Here is a 22,550-nt window from a genome sequence, read left to right as displayed (position 1 = left end):
TTTACCGGTTTCTGATTTGACAGTTTCAGGTTCCAAAAGCAAAATGCAAGGATCTTCATCCTTTTTCTTTGAACTGGTTCCTTCTGAGACTTTAGGAAATTCATCTACATGAACATTAGCACTCTCAACAATTATTCGTGTCCAATTGTTGAAGCAATTATAGGCCTTACTCTTGGTGGAATAGCCAAGAAATATGCCTTCATCACTCTTAGCTTCAAACTTGCTTATGTAATCACCTCTTTTAATAAAACACTTGCTACCAAATATCTTAAAATAGCTAACATCTGATGATCTTCCATACCAATATTCATAATGGGTCTTGTCCTTACCTCTTTTCATTAGAACTCGGTTCATTGTGTAGACAACTGTACTTACAACTTCTTTCCAAAATGTCTTCGCTATATTTTCTTGTATCAACATTGTCCTAGCAGCTTCAACCATTGATCGGTTGTTCCTCTTTTCTATACCATTCTACTATGGTGTCCTTGGTGTAGAAAGTTTCTGCTTGATACCATTCTCATCACAGTACGTAGTGAATTCCTCAGAAGTAAATTCACCGCCTTGATATGTTCTCAGACATTTTATCTTTTTGCCACTCTCTTTCTCAGCTAAGGCCCTGAATGCCTTGAACTTACCAAAAGCTTCATTCTTATCCTTCAAGAATGTGACCCACATCATCCTTGAACAATCATAAGTGAAGATCATGAAATATCTATCACCTTGAATGCTTCTTGTTCTTATTGGTCCACATAGATCTGTATAAACCAAATCTAACAAGTTCTCTGCTGAGAAGGATTTGCTCTTGAAAGTTGAAGAAGTCATCTTTCCTAATTGACATTCTTTACAAAGAGCATTAACCGGTTTATCTAGCTGAGGCAGACCTCTTACTATCTTGGACTTGCTCACTTTAACAATGTTATCAAAGTTTATATGACAAAATCTCCTATGCCAAAGCCAACTATCATCTATCTTTGCAATCAAACATTTTCTAACTTTAGGATTAAGATGAAATAGATTACCTCTAGTTTGTTTCCCGGTTGCAATCAATTCACCTTCATTGTCAAAGATTTTGCACATACCATTTCTAAACTCCAGTGGGTATCCTCTGTCATTAAGTTGTGCCACACTCAGAAGATTGTGCTTTAGGCCTTCAACCCAATAGACATCGTCAACACTACTCTTCCCATTGAGAGAAATAAATCCCTTACATTTAACCATACAGGGCGAGTCATTGCCAAATCTGACAACACCGCCATCAAATTCCTTCAAGGAAATAAATTTGCTCCAATCACCAGTCATGTGATGTGAACAACCACTATCAATGATCCAATCATTAGAGTTATCCATCTTGGACACTAGTGCCTTATGATCTGATATCTCTTCCAAAATAGCTACAAACACAATATCTTCATTAGCATCATCATTGGATTCTTCATCAATAATACCACTGTCAACCGCTATAAGACAATCTCTCTTGCCTTTGCCCTTATACTTCTTGAATTTGTCTCTCTTGTATTCATTTTCAGCATTAGGATAGTTGGCTGATATATGACCAATCTTGTTGCATGCAAAACATTTTAAAGGTAGTTTACCTCTATATTTCCCAGTACCTCTAGGGAGTCATTTTGTTCATCATCAAAATCTCTACTTGATCTAGATTCATAACCATGACAAGTATCTCTACTTTTTCTCACAGATGGGTTAGAGACAGAAGCTCTGAATGTAGATTCTTAATTCTATACACTACCATCATAGCCATTTAATTCAAAATCAGTAAGTTTGCCAATGATAGAGTCAAGAGCTACCTTAGTTTTGTCAATGGAATTCAGCTCCTGAATAACTGCAACTCAGATAACATAGACTGGTAGCAGGGTTCTCAGTACCTTACTAATCACTGTGGTATCTTCCACTTTCCCTCCTGCACTCTTTATTTCACCAACCATCTCTTTTATCCTTTTACCATACTGCTGGATATTCTCACCTTCAGACATTCTCATGTCATCAAACTTTCCTCTTAGGCTCTCCTCTTTAGCAATCTTAACATGTTCATCATTGCTATAAATCTCTTCAAGTTTTTTCCATACTTCATATGCAGTTTCAAGACCATGAACATCTACATATGCAACATCAGATAGGGAATTGATAATAGCCTCCAATGCTTGATAATTTTCTTGCTGCTCTTTCTTCTGATCATCAGTCAGAGTTCTAGTATGTGTAACATACAGAGTTTCTACATGATCCCAATACTGACTTCCCAGACTCTTAATGTAAATCTTCATTTTGTTGCTCCATATCCTATTGTTATCTTTGTTGAACTTCAAACCTTCCTTCTTCATCATGATCTACAAGATCTTTTCCTCAAGTGGTTAGGATTTTAGGTTAAATAGGACCTGAGATGATCTGATACCAATTGATGGTATGATGAAAGAATAAGTATCTAGTAGATTACTGAGAGGGGGGGGGGGTGTAATCAGTAAACTGAAAAACTGATACAAACTTCCCAATCTCAAATTCAAACTCACAAAGTAAACTTTCACTATTAAGATCAATACTCATAAGAATACTCAACATCAACCAGTTAACTGTTATAACAACTCAACAGTAAACAACTTCAATCTTGTAAACATAAAAATGCTTAATCATATATCAACATACTTCATCTCTCAATGCTTCTTGTTATCATGCCTTATCAAAAGTTAATCAAATCAACAAATAAGATTATAACCACAAAAACATTCACCACTTGACACAAATGTTTATACATGGAAAACACAAATAGGTAAAAACCATGGTGAGATGAGACTCACAAGATAGCTATCTACACTCTTTTGAAGTTCGCCCTGTTAGGAGCCAAGCCTGTTAAAGCTTTTACAATAAGTCATGTTAATAACTGATCCTGTTAGGAATCACCCGGTTAAGGGATTTACAAAATGACTTGATGAAAAGCAAATACCATGTTAGGAGTAACCTCGGTAGAGGATTTGAGAATCCAAGCTAATGGATCACCTTGTTAGAGGATTTAAGAAGTAACCAAGCTTGTTAGAGCTTACCTGGTTAGGGGATTTCACTTCTGCTATAATTGTTAGAAAACAACAGGTTTTCTTGATCTATCTAAATAGCACTACATTTGCTTGATCAAATCCTTTTAAGCCTCAATCTTCTTTTACTCAAACTACAGATCCATTCTCTGGTTAGGCAACCACACACTCAACTGATTTCAGCCAACACTTTGCCAATAAATTTACAAACAACTTCATCGACCTTAAATACAAATCAATTAGGTCGGTAACACAATAAAAACCTAATTCTCTCATAGAGATTACAAACAAATCGGTTCAAGTGTGACCGTTGGATTTACATAGCAATCTATACATATTCTACAAGAAAATTCCAACCGCTCCATGATCACCGCTTCATTGGACTTGTAACTCATCACGCGCTATGCATTAGATGCAATCCACTTTTCTCATTCCCTAGACAATCAAACAAACGAACAAACGCCCAAAAACAATCTGAACTAATCCTCATACAATGATCACATGTGTTGCCATCAATACCGCTCATCATTAGATCTTAAACCAACAAACTTGATTGGTTAGGGTTTAACAAAAACAACCGGTAGGGTTTACTAGTTACATTGCATAGAAAAGGGTTTAACCTTATAAACCGGTTCACCGGTTCAATTTACAAACTAACATACCAGTTTAAAAAATCTTCCTCAAAGCTCTTCCTATCGGTTACAAGACAATATCAATAAAAACAACAATATCAACAATATCATAAATACCATTACCGGTTCAATTGACATCAATGACAACACAACATATCATTAATGCAATCTTTATGCAAATGCCAACACAAAGTATGTAGTTCTGGTTTCTAACTATGGTTTAATGCAAATTATTTGGTGGGTATGCAATCCTTTCTTGGGTTAATGTCCCACACAGTTTCTCTGTAGTTGCTACCCACGATGGTAGCTCTAAAGCAAAAATGCTCAAGGTGGCGTTTTGCTTGTGGCTTAAAAAAACTAAGTCCTATTTCCTATGATATACATCACCCATACCTATTATCATCCATTGAATTCATTAAGATAAAAAATAAATTTTCAAAAGCATTACACAACTAAACCCTATTGTGGTTTTCTGAAGTTTAATTGACAGATGATAATTTATTTAAAATTTATCTTTTCAGGTTATCGATCCAAAGGGGATTATGCGCCCCTTGGATTTTAACTTCTAAATGACCCTTATTTCTCCTTGACAATTTATAGGGACAATACCACAAACGTTGTTTTTGTAGCTTTATTAGGCGCTAAGTGCAGTAGTTCAACACGATGACATTACCCGTAAGCGTGACCCAAAGGCACCATAGATACCGAACGTTGCTAAGGTTTTTGGTTTCATCTCCTCTTGTTTAGTTGTCTAACTAAGGATTCAACTATAAATGCATGAAATCTTAAATAAACATTACACTAAAACAACTATGAAAATGAAACTATTACACGCAAGGAATTATTGCTTAAAATTAAAACTAAGATATAAATTTTGCATAATTGAAATATACATTTGATGATAATGGAAATAAACAAATCAACCACTTTGGAAATAATATTTTATTGAAAGAAAACTATGATAATAATTAAAACTCTAAAACTTGAACTAAATACATGAAAGTACTAATTGCTTGAAAACTATGATACTTGTAGGAGATAGCCTATGAAAATTGATGTTCTACAAAAATGACAAGGTTAGATTAAAAACCTGTGGTGTTATAACACACACAAACAACAAGAAATAAGTGTTAAGGTTAGTGTTATTTAACCAAAGATCAACCTAAGCAGGCATATCAAAAGAGACACCAAGAACAAAGTAAAACATTTAACTACGAATGTAAATACAAGAAGACATCTCCAAATGCCTTCTACCATATTCTTGGCTCCTTCTCCTTTGTTCCTCTCCTCTCCAAGTTCCAAACTAGTGTAGCTCTTAGCAGCTTTTTGCACTATGGATGCTTATGGAGGTTTGAGATTGAAGTATTTTCTCTAAATGTGAATAAAAAGCTAATACTATGCTATTGGTACTAAAATGAATTATTTTAACCAAAATGACATGATATTAGTGGTTTATGCTAAATGCTCTCTAGAATTCACTATAGCTTAAATGCATACAAGTTTTCAGGATTATGACTAAGAATGCTAAATGCTTGAGAATGCTTGAGGATTTGAAAATGAGGAATGTGAGCTCTATTTATAGGAAAAATGGAGCAATGGATGGTTGAGATTGAGTGATCTCAACAAGGGTCAGGATTGAATGGTATTCAATCCATGTGAGGGCTTTCAACCCAATCCCAGGATGATAAGTGTCAATGTGAGATAGGTTGAGAGGAGAGGGAATAAGCATTAAATGCTTGACATGACCTGGGAGTTAACTTGGGGGTTAGGGTCAAGGTTGGGTTGAGTGAATAAACTCTTTATTCAAAGAATAAAACTTTTATCCAATGGATAAACTCTTGTGCAAAGGCAAAAAGGATAACCATGGTCAAAACAATAAATGCTTGAGGAGACCCATGATTGCAAGTTGAAATAACCATAAATGGTTATGTAAGAGCAATAAATGGTCATGTAAGAGCCATTAGTGGTTTTGGAAGACTTTGGAGGTTAAATTGTTGAACACACAAGCGTTAAATGCTTTTCAAAGACTTTGAAGTCTTTGAGAAGTGACTCCAAGTTGTTTAGGAATGTGACAATAATTAGGGGATGGATTAGGTTAATTAGGAAGGGGTTAGAAGAATCTAGAAGGGGATTAGATTTGCAAGTGGGTTTGGTGGGTGAGGAAAATAGGATTTTTATTTAAAATAAATTAATTTATTTCAATAAATGTGTGCAAGTTGCATTTGTAGGAAAATGCAAGTGGGGGGGGATAAAAGATTTAAATAAATGTTTTATTTAATTTATTTAAAAGAGGAAATAGGGGATTTAAATGAAATAAATATGATTTATTCATTTAATTGATTATGAATTTGGTTGAATGAATGAATTAAAATAAATTGAATAATTTATTTAATTAATAGGAGAATGTTTGAAGATGAATTAATTAAATATTAATTTAATTAACTGATGGCTAGTGGATTTTTAATCAAATAAATAGCAAATATTCATTTAATTAAACTGGACGGATTTATGTGACTACATTTGCCCCTCTTTGAGAAGGTGCGTTTTATCGCGTCATTTCAAAGAAAGAAAAATAGATGTGAAGAAATGCCCCATAAAATATAAATTTAATGGGTGGTATGCCCCCTCGAGAGATGGGCCAATTTTTTTTGAAAAAATCGGGCAATCTCTCGAAAAACAATGAAAATTGGCAAGGTGATAGAAGAGAAGAAGTTAGCAACGCGGGTGAAAAATAGAAGAAATCGGAGATAAAATGGAGAAACATCAAGCCAGTGAGTACCCTTAGGTCATGTAGGAGATACAGTGAAAATGTGGTGGTTGTGCTTTCAAGTGATGCTATATAATTGATCAAAATTGGTTGAACAATCTGGTGCAATTGGTTTAATTGCCTCGAGCGAGTCAAAGCATGACAGTTGATGCCAGTTGGTCGCTTGGACAGGATAAAGTCTGAGTAAGTGAATCAAAGTGACCTGATGTGACTTAGACAATTGATGTAATTGCCTGATGAAGTCAAGGTATATGAAGCAAAAATACTCATTGAGACTTAGACAATTGATGTAATTGTCCGATGTGATTGTGTTTGATTGGTTGATCAATTGATAGTGTGTGCGTGGGATGGATGGTTGTGGGGAATCATAGTAGCCCCGTTGAGACTAGGTCATTATGATAAATGCCTGATGTAGTCTAGGATTACCATAATTGATTACCTATTGAGACCTGAAGATACTTGATCAGAGTATCTATTGATAGTCTAGGTGTGCATGAGTCGAGGTACCTGTGTAGATAGAGTAACTTGCTTGGCTTATTGGATGACTTAGGATAGGAAACACAATCCCTCCTATTTAGAGATGGATGGTGATGAATGTGGCTTGATTGGGAAATGATGTAGGGTATGTGATGCTGATTATCGAGATGGAGAGGATGAGGGGGGGTTCGATGTTAGATAGAAGAAATGGAGAACCTATGACTCATTCCTATGGAAGAAGAGGAAAATAGAGTATGCACCCATTGTCATTACTATGTATGCATGATATGCAGCTATTATCAATGTATGGATGGGTGGAATGCAATGAAATGCAATATATACATATGAGATGAAATGACGATCCATAGTGCTTTATTTTTCATCATTGAGCATTTAAAAATGTTGTAAGAAAATACAAGCAACTTGACATAATAATTCAAGATGACCTAAGTATTCCTTACATGGATTTTGATATAGCAAGTTAATACAAGCAACTTGATATAATGGATCAAGTTGACCTGAGTATTGCTTGCAGAACAAACAAGGATCATCTTCATTCATGCATGACTTGGATTGTCCTCCTTGATCTTGGGCTGATCATATCTTGAGACAAGTTCACACCTTAATAAGAGACAAAAACCTTTATCCAAATTGGATGAGGAGGAACCAAAGAAGGAGCATTGTTCTTGTAAGCCGACAGTATATACATAAATAATAAAGAATATGGATCCTTAGTAATGGTTCATGCTCATATGGTCGAGGTATATGCTGTAGTCAGCAAGCCGTAGTGATCTATGACTGTATTTTGCATAAGATCACGTAGCTTAGTGAGCTTCCCACATAGACACCATTAGTACATGCCCCAGAACTTCATCAGAATAATGTGCCAAAGATACACAAAAAATGCCGTAGGAACCTGATACATATAAATGAATGATTTACTCACAAATCAACCAAGTATTTGATAGCTTAACACATAGTTTTCTTGTCAAAGAAAACATCATTTTGTTTTTGTTTTGGTAAGGAAGGATGCATCCTTGTTGAAGACAGTTTTGAGTGTTGATGTTGATTATTTGGTCAATTTTGGAGAAGTGATAATTGTGCGAGTATTTTTTCAATGCTTGTTTGGTATTTGCTTGGATGAGTATGTATAGGGGGGGGGCATGTTTTTGTTTGATTTTTGATGTTTTCTGATGTTTTTGGATTTTGTGATCATTTTGAATGTTTTTGGTATTTTGTGAGAGACAGTTTTTGAGCTTTTTTGGATTTATTTGAGATAGTTTTGAATGAAGAACCAATGAATCACAAGTAATGCAGAATCCACTTCCATCAAAAGGTTATGGGCATTGCCCCCAGTTTAGATATGACTATGAAAAAGCGGGATGCAAGACGCATGGAGTACTTTCTTAATTGTAGATTAATAAAAAGCCATGGTTTGGACGAATTGATGAATGGATGTAGTGGATGTGATCACAATAAGTTTGAAAGACAATGGAGCCATAGCTATTACGAGTGGCACTTGTTTGCTAGGTTTTCACCATCATTCTTACCCAAGGTGCCACCAGAGTGGTTGTTCACCGTTTGGACGCATGATTTTTCTTTACTATTTTGATGTTTTTGTATTTTCTCAGGTCATTTATCTGGATGTTTTTGGTATTTTTGCCAGTATATATGGGAGCCTGATGCTTTGTGCAAATTATGTATAAAACCGTTTGAGGTGCATGCTATTGATCGGATCTGCTAGTGGGTCTCCTTCTGAAGTAGCCAACTGATATGCCCCGGACCCAAATAGAGTAGTGACAACATATGGACCCAACCAATTTGATTCAAACTTTCCTTGATGTTCTCGGTTGGGTTGTTACGAGGATTTTCTCAAAGAACAACATCACCTACCTCGAATGTACGAGGTCTAACTCGATGATTATAGCTTCTGCTCATGTGCTGCTGATAGGCCTTGAGGTGATTGTATGAAGCTTGTTACTTCTCATCAAGTAGTTCTAAGTCCTGAAGACGTGATACTCTGTATGCTTCATCATCGATGAGATTGTGCAAGGAAACCCGTAGTGATGGTATCTTGACCTCAATAGGTAAAATAACTTCTGCACCATAGACCAATGAGTAGGGAGTTGCGCCTGTAGGGGTTCGAATGCTAGTTTGATATGCCCATAGTGCTGGATTCAATTGAATGTGCCAATCACGATTGGCATCATTGACTGTCTTCTTTAGGATTCTTAATATGTTCTTGTTTGACGCTTTGGCCTGACCATTGCCATGTGGGTAATAGGGAGTGGAAAAGCCGTGCTGGATGTGAAATTTCTCATAGAGGTCACAGACATCCTGATTTTTGAAAGGAAGACCGTTATCTGTGATGATGGACATGGGTACACCATACCGACAGATGATGTAATTAAGGATGAATGAGGTGATCTGCTTGCCGGTAACTTGGGTAAGTGGAACAGCTTCGATCCACTTTGTGAAATATTCGGTGGCGGTAATAATGAATTTATGGCCATTGGATGAAGACGGATGGATTTTACCCACAAGGTCAAGTCCCCATTGACAAAAGGGCCATGGTGTTGTGATTGGTTGCAATTCCTATGCTAGTGCATGTATCAGGTCTCCATGAACTTGGCATTTCTTGCACTTTCTGACAAAGTAGTAGGAGTCTTTTTCCATAGATGGCCAATAGTATCCAGTGCATAGGAGTTTCTTGGCTAGTGACGGACCGCTTGCATGAGTGCCACAAATTCCTTCATGTACCTCTTCCAAGGCCTTTGTTATCTCATCCTATTCTAGACATCAAAGGAGAGTACCATCAAGACTGTGTCGGTATAGGGTTTCAACAATAATGGTATATCGAGCGGTTTGGCGAATGAAAGTTTTATTTTGGTTATTCGATTGGTTGGGAGGAAGGGTGTGATCGTGGAGATAGGTGTAGAATTCACCATACCATGGGGATTCAGAACCGTTTAGGTGACATATCATCTCGGATTCGGGGATATCATAAGCGGGGATCCAAAGTTGTTCTACCAAGAACTCATAGCATGTTGAATTCTGTGGAAGATCTAGGAGAGATGCGATGGTAGCCATAGCGTCAGCAGCTCGATTCTGATCTCTGGGTATCTGCTCAAAGGTGATAGTAGTGAATGATGTTTTTAATTTGTCCACCATTTGCTTGTATGGTATGAGCTTGTTGTCCTTGGTCTAATATTCATTTGTTGCTTGTCGAATGACCAGTCGGGAGTCGCCATATACTTGTACTTCTTTTAATTTCCATTGTACGGCTAGCCCGAGTCCTGTGATCAAGGTCTCATACTCTACTATGTTGTTGGTGCATGGAAATGTGAGCCTATAAGACTTAGGGATGTTGTCACCTTGAGGTGTGATAAACAAAATGCCTACCCCCGAGCCATGCCTAGTATACGAACCATCAAAGTATAGTTTCCATGGTTGTGCTGTAGTGATCATGAATATCTCTTCATTTGGATAATTGGAAATGAGAGGATGATCACCTATGAGTTGTGCCTCAGCCAACTGATCTGCAATAACTTGTCCTTTGATAGCTTTACAGTCTACATAATCGATGTTAAATTCACTTAGAATCATCACCCATTTGGCCAAGCGGCCTGTCAATGCTGCTTTGCTGAGTAAATACTTGAGTGGATAAATCTTTGCAATGAGTTGTAATTTGTGTGTTAATAGATAGTGCCTCAGTTTAGTTGCTGCCAAGATTACTGCTAGGCAAGCTCGCTCAATAGGGGTGTAATTGAGTTCATAGCCGACCAATGTGCGAGAGATGTAGTAAACAACACACTCTTTTCCTTCTGCATTATGTTGTGCCAATAGTACACCCAATGTTGTACTTATTGCTGATATATAGAGTAACAGAGGTCTACTTGGATCTAGTGGGATCAACAATGGCGTATTCATGAGATAATCTTTAAGCATCTGGAATGCTTGCTGGCATCTTGCATCCCATTGAAAGCGAATGTTTTTGTGTAGCAGATGTGTAAAGGGGTGACACTTATCTGCCAGTTGTGCAATGAATCTTTAGATGGATTGTAGCCATCCTTGTAATGTCCTTAGCTGACTGATGTTCTTTGGTGGTGGCATGTCCATGATTTCTTTGACCTTTGTTGGATCAACCTCAATACCTTTGTTGGAGACAATGTATCCTAGAAGCTTCCCGGAGGTTACTCCAAAGACACATTTCTCTGGGTTGAGTCGAACATGATATTGTTCCAGTCTATCAAAGATTTTATCTAATATGTCAAGATGACCTTCTCTGGTGAGTGATTTTGCTAGTAAGTCATCAACATAATCTTCCATCATAGTATGCATCATGTCATGGAAGATGGTGGTCATTGCTCGCTGATAGGTCGCTCCTGCATTCTTTAGACCGAAAGGCATTACATTCCAGCAATATGTGCCCCATGGACATGTGAAGGTTGTCTTATGTTGATCCTCTGGTGCGATCTTTATCTGATTGTATCCGGAAAAGCCATCCATGAGTGAAAGCATGGCATGTCCTGCTGTTAGGTCCACTATGATGTCAATGTTTGGTAGGGGGAAGTCATCCTTAGGACATGCCTTATTCAGATATCTGAAGTCAGTACAAATGCGGATGCCCCCTTTTGGTTTTTCGACAAGAACAATATTGGAGATCCAGTCTGCATAATCAATTGGTCTAATGAAACCAACATCTACGAGTTTCTTGAGTTCTGTTTTGACTAGTACTGCAATCTGAGGATGCATTTTATGAAGCTTCTACTTGACAAGTTTGGCTCCTTCTGCTACGGTGAGGTGATGCATGACTAAATCAAGATCAAGCCTAGGCATGTCTGCATATGACCATGCAAAGTTGATCTAACACTTTTGGAAGAACTCTACAAACTGAGGCTATTCCTCTGGAGTTAGAAGAGATGCCAGATGTATGTGGTGAGGAGTTTCAGGAGTCCCCATGTTGTATTCTTTTATTTCCTCGATGAGAATCATTGATCGTTCCTATTGTGTACTAGCAGGAAGAATGTCAAACCTTTCATCCTCCGGCGCCTCAGAGAGGTTTTCACCATTGGATACGCTCTTTCTTTTTACTTTTGTTGAATCAAACAGTGTCACGGTGTGGTTTTCACTGGAAGATCCATGTTTTATTGTTATATTTTTACAGCTGAAAGGTTTGGCATCCGCCCAAAAGTATGTTGTGCTATTAAGTTCTATAGCGAATCTAGCTTTGTGATCCCCTCTTGGTATGTTATCCTGTAGTTCCAAAAAGTCAATGATTGCCTCATCATTTTGGAAATGATCAAGACATGGGGGATTAGGTTGGTTCCATTCGATGAGTTCAGGATGGATAATAGGCATTACCTCATCAATTAGGTTAAGTTCGATAGATATGTCAGTGAGGGTTAAGACATTATGGTGAAGGTCGTTGATGGTACTCTTCCTATCAGAATCAGGCATAGGATGTGACGTAGGGTCTGTGGAAGATGTTTCCAGCTCAGGAACCCAAGAGGTCTTTATCTATGCTTCTCCGTAAATAGGGATGTCTTTGCGAGGTGGAGGTAATGATGTGTCTTCCTCATCTGAAGTGTTAAGTTGTACTGAATCAAATTCTCACTCATGTTAATCGGTCTCTGAGTCGCTTTCGAAGATCCGATTGCTATACCACACTGGAATATCATTTGAGTTAAACACTACAGGTGTGATCGGCTGATGTACCATTGTAGATGAAATGATCAATGTTGTAGGAAGAATTATGGGAATCAGTGAATCCAATACAGGGTGCATCGGTGTTGGTGACTCTGCTGCTTCTGCTGGAATTGCCAGTGTTGTTGATACTAATGGGAATTCTGATATAGTGGCTGCTGCTAATGGTGCTTTTATTGTTGCTATTGATGGGGTTGCTGGTTTGATTGGTGGAATGATTGGTGTTGCGGGTATTTTTATTAGTGCTATGGGTATAGTGGGTATTGCTAGTGGGATTATGGGTTTTGCAGGTAGGATTATTGGTGTTGTTGGTATTTGGATTGGCGTACTTGGTACTACTGATGCTACTGATGGGATTGTGGGTACTATAAATATAAAGAATTGATTTGATATGAACAGTTTTATATGAGACTAATGTTGATATGAGACTGATATGAGATTGATACAAAGATGCGATATGATAATGCCCCCCTCAGGAGATTGTTTGTGCACTAAAGGCATGAGTGATCTCTTGAAAGAAGAAGAAATCTATTTGAAAGATAGAAGAGTGAATAGTTGATGACATGCATGGGTTTGACAAGATTGATTAGATTGATATTAAGTCTGGTTTCAAGAATGACACCACCTGTATAAGACAAAGATGATCAAAGCATTTGGTTTTAGGAAAGATATATCCTATATAAGACAAAAATAATCAAAGTGTTTGGTTTCAGGAAAGATACATCTTGTATAAGACAAAGATGAGCAAAGCGTCTGGTTTCAGGAAAGATACATCCTGTATAAGACAAAAGTGATCAAAGCATTTGGTTTCAGGAAAGATACATCCTGTATAAGACAAAAGTGATCAAAGCGTCTAGTTTCAGGAAAGATACATCCTGTATAAGACAAAGATGAGCAAAGCATCTGGTTTCAGGAAAGATACATCATGTATAAGACAAAAGTGATCAAAGTGTTTGGTTTCACGAAAGATACATCCTGTATAAGACAAAAGTGATCAAAGCGTTTGGTTTCAGGAAAGATACATCCTGTATAAGATATGATAGTTGGAAGAATGATGAAGATATGAAAGTGAAGAAATATTCCATGATGATGTGATAGATATGCATGTGAGGGATGCAAGATGAATGTGACTAGATGATGATGATGATGATGAGATGTACCTTGAAAATGAGATGTATGATATGAGACGTTTATTGAAAATGAGATGTATGATATGAGATGTTAGAATGTCATATTGATAAAGATAAGGTTAACTAGAACAAAATCCAGTAGTCATATTGATCTATGTCATTGTTTTGTTTTGTTTGATGATTGATAAAAATGTCTGGTTTCAAAGAGTGAGTACCCCATATAAGACCGATCTGTATGGTTACGAGTGTACCCATACCTGTATAAGACATGTTGATGTCGATAGATTTTGAGTGATGAATTGATTAAAAAGACATATGATTAGTTTGATCATAGACTTTGAGAGTCTTCTTGTTGTTGAATGGATGGATGAGCCATGCGTTCATGCTTTGATTTTCAATTTTTATTTGATTTTGTCGATTTTTTTTTAATTTTTATTTTTGGATATTTCAATTTTTTTGGAGCTTTTTGGATTAGAAGAAAGATGTATTTGGTTTCCCTAATGTATAGAAATATAAGGAATAGATGAATGAACCATTGAGGAGGATCCCCTTGATTATTAAGATTCCCTTGATGATTAGGGATCTTCAACATTTATGCCTCCTCCAATTGCCTCTTGAAAATCGTTGAGGTTTTCGTCCTCCTCTTTTTTTTTGATCTCTAGTTGTCTAGTTTTCGATCTGGTGTGAGCCATTTTGTTCACAAGTTTTTGTTGAAGTTAGGTGAAAATGATGATGAGTTGTTGATGAAATGAAAGATTGATGGTTGGTGTGTTGTTTTGCATGTGGATCTCTAGCACTTAAAGGTAGATATTACCAAAGTTTTCTTCTTTGAATTGCTTGTTGTGTTTTTGATAAAGTTTGATGTGATAAGGTGTAGAGAAATCTGAGATGTGTTACAAACGTAACTGCCTAGTAATGAGAGGATTCACTCATAAACTAGCTTTAACCTGCGTAGATATGTCTCTTAGGATGAGCTTATCCTAGATGTAGAAACAATCTAAAAAGTGATGTTTTGTGTTTGATTCAAGCAATATCCAAAAGAGAACTTGGGACAAGAACCTCTTAATGTTTTGAGAGTTGAAATGAAGTGATGACGTGTGAATGTCAAAATGGATGAAATGTTTTAACTTCAATAAAATCTTTGTGTCACAAATGGAACAAATTCTACCTCTTCCCTTTTGGGCGTTGGTGGCATTTCTCGAGCTACGTTGTAGGTGATACAAATGTCTGGGAAGAAGTTGGGATTGATCTTGCCTCCTTGGTTTTTGTGATAACTCAAAGCTCTATATTGCATAAAAGCTCTGCAGTTTAATGACTCTGGATCAAATTTGTTTGATTTGCCTTGAAGGTATAGATGCATGTGATGTAGAAAAGCTCTATGAGAGACAAAGATTTGTCTATTTAGATAGAAGAATTTCCTCCTTTTGATCAAAGCCTTTGAGCTCAATGGTCTTCTTTTCAAGTTGATGTGTTGATGAAGATTCTTCTTTCTCAAGATGTGAAGAATGGTCATATAGTTTGAAACTTTGTTGTTGCACTTTGTTTTTGATCTTTTGGTTGGATGAATACTTGTTCTGATTTTTGGATTTTATGATGTTTCTTTGACAAGAAAACAAAGCAAGCACACAAATACAAGAATGTTGCTGAAAAGGCACAAATGAGTATGGGTCTAGATCAACCCAATCCTTGGACTTTTTATGACCCTTTTCTTTAAGTGTATTTTAGGTGTTTTTCTTTTCAAAGCCTGAAGTTGGCTTAATTTGTACTTGGTCTTGACTAAAATGAAAACACTTCAAACACTTTGTATCCCTAAGGTCAAATGGCCAGTTGCGATAAATTCAGCCCACATCTTGATATTTCTTCGACTTTGGTACTACATACCTTATGAATCGTGCCGTGATAGGTAAGGATGTGATATACTAAGTCTTGTATGAGCATAACAAATAGATGATCCCTATGATGGGGGAGTCACCACTTTCATCAAGCCACAAGTGACTTTTCAAAAAGCTATGTTTCTACTCAAGGAAATATGTATGGTGAGTATCTTGGGAGCAAAACCATCTATGCTCTTGCACTGAATTATATCACAAATATCCTCAATCAATAGAATGGGTGGGCTACTACTTAAAGGTGTTTAGTAATTTTTGATGTCTTTGGACATAAGTTCATTCTGCAGTGACTCACTTAAGAGCCTTGTAACTTGTGGTGGGGCCCATTTGTCCTTTCGGCAAGTTACACTGTAGGAACAGCTATACCCAAGGCTACAACATTCACTCTCACCTAATTTCTATAGCGGCTCGAAGGATTTACCGCGCGAGGTCATTCCCAAGAGTGATGTGTCTCTTGGAAGACCTCTCTTAAAAAGATAAAAATTTGAGTGTTACTAACACTTTTCTCTTGCACCTAGGACCACGAAAACCAAGGGAGAGGATAGTGTGTGTTAGAAGTAGGACCACTCAACCAACTTTTTGCACAAGTGTGCCAATCACGAAAAGCACTGGTTCTTTTTAACTTGTCATTGCAATGATTTTTTTATCTAATTGGAGATGTTTCTCCAACAACCATGATGTTCTTTTTAACCTCAAAGGCAATATGTTTAAGTAAACTAGAACTTTGAAATCCTAGTCAACTTAATGAAGAATACGTATGCATGAAGTAAAATCATTTTGCAAAAAGAATGAGACAAGTTGATTGCGAATTTTATTTGCACCAAAATGGAAGTGTGGATTGTGAGTTTTTCTTAAGTTTGATGCAATAAAATGAGATTTGTCTTGTCTTGTTTTAAGCACCAAAATAGAGTGTATCCTAACTTGAATGAAAGCAAATTTGAAGTTGTTGTTCTTTTTACCTTGCAATAAAGAAAGATGAATTTTCTTTTAAGCACCAAAAACAAGTTTGAGGTTCATTTTATGCACTCCAAAATAAAATGTGAGGTTTATTTTAATTTGTACAAGAAGGGAGAGCGGACTCTTTTTTAACCAACTTTTGTTGAAAGAAAGTCAAAAAAGAAACTTAAAGCCTCTAAACTAACTCCTTCCCCTGCACAAAAAAGATTAGAACCTGCACACAGTCAGTGATCAAATGTTAGTGTGGGCTTACACAAGCCTAAATTCTAATCTTGGTTCCTGATCCTGAAATGTCCTGAAATTTGACTAAGTCTGAAATTTGGAGGATCTTTCAAAAACTAGATTTTGCATTACAACTCCTAGAGGTCTGAAACCCCTCTCAAAAATCCTGACAATGTATATGGAATATAACTTAAAGTATAAAAAAGAGAAAAGAGAAGAGGAAATGTCACTTATACTTAATTGTTATATTCCATATATATTCTACCTCTCACAAGCCTAAGAAAAAATAATTTTATCGATTGCAAGGTCTTTTTTACAACGTTCTGTTACGATAGCGCTAGTCTGTGTAAAAACATAAGCGCTACTATAACACAAAAGTGCTAAAATGACTACAAAAGCACTAAAAGAAAAGATTTCTACAACAATACAAAAGCGCTAATATAAATACAAAAGCGCTAATTCATGAACAAAAGCACCAAAATATTGGCTGAAGCGCTAATTCTTTGACAATAGCGCTATTGTAAGAACAAAAGTGCTAAAAGACAAAAAAATAATATTGCTAAAATATGACAAAAGCGCCAAAGCGCAACTTGTGTGTCAAGTTCAACATTCAAACATGTTAGTTGGGTTAAAAAAATTATTTTTTAGGTGCTTGGATTCATGTCGGGTTCACCAAATGATGCTCTGCAAAAATGACAAGATTAGATTAAAAACCTGTGGTGTTATAACACACACAAACAACAAGAAACAAGTGTTAAGGTTAGTATTATTCAACCAAAGATCAACCTAAGCAGGCATATCAAAAGAGACACCAAGAACAAAGTAAAACATTTAACTATGAATGTAAATGCAAGAAGACATCTCCAAATGCCTTCTACCATATTCTTGGCTCCTTCTCCTTTGTTCCTCTCCTCTCCAAGTTCCAAACTAGTGTAGCTCTCAGTAGCTTTTTGCACTATGGATGCTTATGGAGGTTTGAGATTGAAGTATTTGCTCTAAATGTGAATAAAAAGCTAATACTATGCTATTGATACTAAAATGATTTATTTTAACCAAAATGACAAGATATTAGTGGTTTATGCTAAATGCTCTCTAGAATTCACTATAGCTTAAATGCATACAAGTTTTTAGGATTATGACTAAGAATGCTAAATGCTTGAGAATGCTTGAGGATTTGAAAATGAGGAATGTGAGCTCTATTTATAGGAAAAATGGAGCAATGGATGGTTGAGATTGAGTAATCTCAACAAGGGTCAGGATTGAATGGTATTCAATCCATGTGAGGGCTTTCAACCCAATCCCAGGATGACAAGTGTCAATGTGAGATAGGTTGAGAGGAGAGGGAATAAGCATTAAATGCTTGACATGACCTGGGAGTTAACTTGGGGGTTAGGGTCAAGGTTGGGTTGAGTGAATAAACTCTTTATTCAAAGAATAAAGTTTTTATCCAATGGATAAACTCTTGTGCAAAGGAAAAATGGATAACCATGGTCAAAGCAATAAATGCTTGAGGAGACCCATGAGTGCAAGTTGAAATAACCATAAATGGTTATGTAAGAGCAATAAATGGTCATGTAAGAGCCATTAGTGGTTTTGGAAGACTTTGGAGGTTAAATTGTTGAACACACAAAGCATTAAAGTTTTTTCAAAGACTTTGAAGTATTTGAGAATTGATTCCAAGTTGCTTAGGAATGTGACAATAATTAGGGGATGGATTAGGTTAATTAGGAAGAGGTTAGAAGAATCTAGAAGGGGATTAGATTTGCAAGTGGGTTTGGTGGGTGAGGAAAATAGGATTTTTATTTAAAATAAATTAATTTATTTCAATAAATGTGTGCAAGTTGCATTTGTAGGAAAATGCAAGTGGGGGGGGGATAAATGATTTAAATAAATATTTTATTTAATTTATTTAAAAGAGGAAATAGGGGATTTAAATGAAATAAATATGATTTATTCATTTAATTGATTGTGAATTTGGTTGAATGAATGAATTAAAATAAATTGAATAATTTATTTAATTAATAGGAGAATGTTTGAAGATGAATTAATTAAATATTAATTTAATTAACTGATGGCTAGTGGATTTTTAATCAAATAAATAGAAAATATTCATTTAATTAAACTTGACAGATTTATGTGACTACAAAAATGATTTGAATTACTTGCAAGATATAATTGTTTTGGAACAAAACCATTACACTTTAAATATGAATCCTAATACTTGAAAGGTACTAAATTGGTTGAAATAAAATTAAATAGCAAGACTTTGAAAATGATTTTAACACTTACTTGTTTGAAGGGAAAAACTATTTAATAATAAGCTTGAAATAATCACATTATTTTTAAATACTAATTGATGAACCAACTAATTTTGTAATGCCCCGCCAGGAACCTCGAAGGAAAACCCACAACAAGGGTGAAACAATTTTTTTTTTAAAGTATAAACATCATAAGTGCATTTACACAACATGCACGATAACACAAGCAGAAGACTTACACCAGAATTCCTTAAGGATTACCAACGAAGAATTAACTTCAAGAATAAATTTCACAACATCATAAATCCACATATGCATCATTAACTCAATGATCACAAGAAGCCAAACAAAATAAAGATTCATCATAGAAAGATTGAAAGGATACAATATAATTTCCACTTCAATAAGCATTTACTAACATCATCAAGGAAACTGATAAGAACATCCAAACATAGGATTACATTGCTCTTCCAATACATAACTTCTCAATAAACATAAAGGATAGGTCTCATCCAATTACAAGGTTACATAAGATCAATATTACAATGATACAATGACCACATAGGTCTAAAATACCAATAATCTTCAAAACATGAAATGAAGCATGAGTCACGAACCACAGGAACACCTGTGAACCAATCCTCACATGAAGGCACAAATCCGAACATGCACTACCACCCGATCATGTAATTCCCAAATGGAATCACCCCATCGTGCTAGGAGATAGCTGAGGACCCTCAAACAAGCATAATCATGACATGGTAGACAAAACAATATGACTCCATGACAACACAATAAGACTCCACAAGAATCCAGGTGACTCAACTTCACAAACACAAGTGAATCGACATCACAAAACACAAGTGAACCAAATGAGAGAGTGTCACCGCATAGCTTAAGATGGTTACCCTGGTACAACCTCCATAGGTCCTGACTCACTATCCTGGTAACCTCTCCCGATCGTCCAATTCCAACTAAGTCTCATGCGGACCCTACCAACCTTTCGTGAAGACACGGTGGTTGGTTTACCATTCCAGGCCTTCTTGGAACATTATAAGCCCTGTACTAGCACTCACCTATGCACAAGGTACAATTATTTTTATTAATGTTATGATACTACCCACCTAAATAATTCATTAGATTACCAGTTATTATCTGACTTTCGCTGGGTCATAATACCTACGACTTTGGGTGAAACCCCCAAGTGAAATCCACTCTCTCAAAGGACACTGCACAAGCATGGTCACTTCCCGAGGACCCTATGGCGAAGCAGACAACCATAACACCACTATCAGAAACAAGTGGTCAAACAAGGACACATTGCCTCTTTACTAACCATAAGGCAAACACACTATATGGTTAAGACAACGAAGCCAACATATATCACTTGGTCAAAGGTACCAATTACACCACCACAGGATGACTGAAGCACATACCGAAATATCACAATAAACAGTTGCAAGGACAACTAAATACATCAAATCCACACTCAAACAATCTTTGAAAATATCAGCATCATAAACACTTACAACATCATTGATTGAAAATTAAATAAAACACTCCTTTCCAGCAGTCACATCTAATCAATTTCCAAATCAATATTCCAAATCTACCCATTTGAATCTCTAATTCATGCCTTAATTTGCATTGATAAATTTATTAACCACATAATAAAAATCACATGAAAATCACACTACATCATGCAATACCACTTTAAACATTCCTTTTATAAAATTTAAGTTCTTAACACAAACCGGTTTGGAGACCGGTGAGGGCTCAAAGCCAGGCAGGGGTCAAACCAACCTGCGGTTGTGCAGCTGCCAGGGCAACAAACACCACTTACTGGTAGTGCTGCTACTATTGGTAATAGCCCTACCGACCAGTAACACTGCCACTACCAACCGGTAACACTTCCGCTACCAACCGGTAACACTACCACTTCCAACCGATAACACTACCACTACCAACCGGTAACACTGCCACTACCAACCAATAACACTACCACTACCAACCAAAAGTGGTACTGCCGGCCGGTAGTGCCCACTACCAACCGGTAACACTACCACTACCAATCGGTAGCGGTACTGCCGATCGGTAGTGCCTACTACCAATTGGTAACACTACCACTACCAACCGGTAGTGGTATTGCCGACCGGTAGTGCCCACTACCAATCGGTAGCGGTACTGCCGACCGGTAGTTCTACTACTTGCGGGTAGCAGACACTACTGACCCACGTGATAAGGCAAGCCCATCATGGGAGTGATAAAGTCCACAAGAGAGGCACAAGAAACATGCCTCCAAGCATTCTAAAACCAAAAGACACAAAATCAATAACCACAAGGAACATTCAATTTCCAGAATTATTTCACGGGCACACACATACAGTGCCAATTTCCAAAATTTCAAGGAAGAGTTTACCAACAAGGTAAATGGTGAAATAAACACACTGGAAAGAATAGCTAGCCAAATCATGATAGAATAGAAACAAGGATGCACCCAACAAGCCCAATCTAAAATTCTTTCTTTCCAAAGAAGAGGTAAATCAAGAAATGGTTTGCTATGAACAAATAACACATAGAAAAGAAGAAATGAACAAATTCCTTTCCTGAATGCATCCATATGCTTATAGCATCACACAATCAACTATATTAGGCAAATCTTTCTTACATTTCAACATTCCAAAAAGAATCTACAGGCAGAATACATAAATTTCCATACACAAGAAGCAAACTGAAAATTTCAAAAACAAATTCAAAACAAGAAGGGAACCTCCAATCTTGAAGCAATTAGCAAGCAAAAGGGATGAAGAAACTCCACTCTTGCAGCCAGGTCGAATTTCCAGCTCCTTCAAGAAGTTTTTCTAGAATTTTCTCTCCAAAAATCCACTTCTTCTCTTGTCATGAATGCCCAGAATGGATGCCCAAAATATCTTTTAACCCAAGCTTCTAGGTTAAAGTTTTTCATCTAATCAAATTTAAATATTTTAAAACTAAAAAGGCAATCAAATTTATTTCTTTCCCAAAAATAATAATTCTTTCCAATGATTAAATTAAAAAGGCCAAATGGAAAAATAAAAAGGAAAACTTTTATTTATTTCTTTTTCCATAAATACTTCCTTCAACATAAGCATTTAACCTTTTTAAATGGCTAGGCAATTTATTTATTTCACAAAAATATCAATGCAACTTTACACAATAAATTGCCATTTAACCATTTAATCTAGTAATTCATCAATTAAATAAATCAATAATCACAGAGCATAATGATTAAATGATTACGCCAACACAATATAGCATCATCCATTTAAATTAAATAACCATTTAAATAAACGGAAACACGCAAAACCAAGACAGATCAAATGACGATTCTCAAATGACCAAACCAAGCCAACATGACATGCACAACAGCTAGACGAGGAAGCACAACCGACTGACAACACTCACACGAGTGTAGCTGCAGTCAAGCTAGGGTAC

Source organism: Cryptomeria japonica, chromosome 6 (genome assembly GCF_030272615.1).
Source record: "Cryptomeria japonica chromosome 6, Sugi_1.0, whole genome shotgun sequence".
Lineage (NCBI taxonomy): Eukaryota > Viridiplantae > Streptophyta > Pinopsida > Cupressales > Cupressaceae > Cryptomeria > Cryptomeria japonica.
This window is presented reverse-complemented; position numbering follows the sequence as displayed.